Source organism: Chenopodium album, chromosome 4, assembly GCF_948465745.1.
Source record: "Chenopodium album chromosome 4, dcCheAlbu1.1, whole genome shotgun sequence".
Classification (NCBI taxonomy): Eukaryota; Viridiplantae; Streptophyta; class Magnoliopsida; order Caryophyllales; family Amaranthaceae; genus Chenopodium; species Chenopodium album.
The window spans coordinates 67,563,266-67,563,884 of record NC_137837.1 but is presented as its reverse complement, the minus strand read 5'-3'; positions in this window follow the sequence as shown (position 1 = coordinate 67,563,884).

The window sequence follows — 619 nt, the reverse complement described above, 5'->3', positions numbered from 1 at the left end:
TCGATCATATTTTCAGACGACTATTCGCCCTGTGGGGAGGATCGAGATTCCGCCTCAGTCTGTCCGCTACCCGGGGCCGATTGGTATTACCGAGGACCATATTGCTGACGCGTCATAGGGTTACAGACAGGCGCAGGAGTCTCTGCCCGAGGTCTTTGAGCCGGTAAGTTTTTGATGCATTATTCATCCTTTTAACACCGCTTGTTACTGACTTTTATTTGTTTTATCCTCAGCCTAACCGCCCGGAGATGATGGGACTAATGAAGCTGGTTGATGCCCTGAAGTATTGTATCATCAAGCTTCGGCGTGGTGCGAGTTGTCGGAGCTCTAGTGACGTTCTTGAGGTATCATTCATTTTTTACTTCTACCATTTGTTTTATTTTGCATTGTTGACACCTTTTGATTTTGTATCTTTTAGGAGCAACGGAGGTCCCGCTCGCGCTCGAGGCATAGAGGCTCGGACGAGAAGGAGCTTGGTCGTGGTAGACGATCTCCTGAGATTCACCGGCGTTCTCATTCTCAGCGAGAGCCTCAGGTTACTCAGCCGTTTCAGGAGGCTCATTGGCAGCAGCCTCAGTCTTCCCAGCGCTTTCCGGGCCAGAGTCAGGGGCAGCGGCAG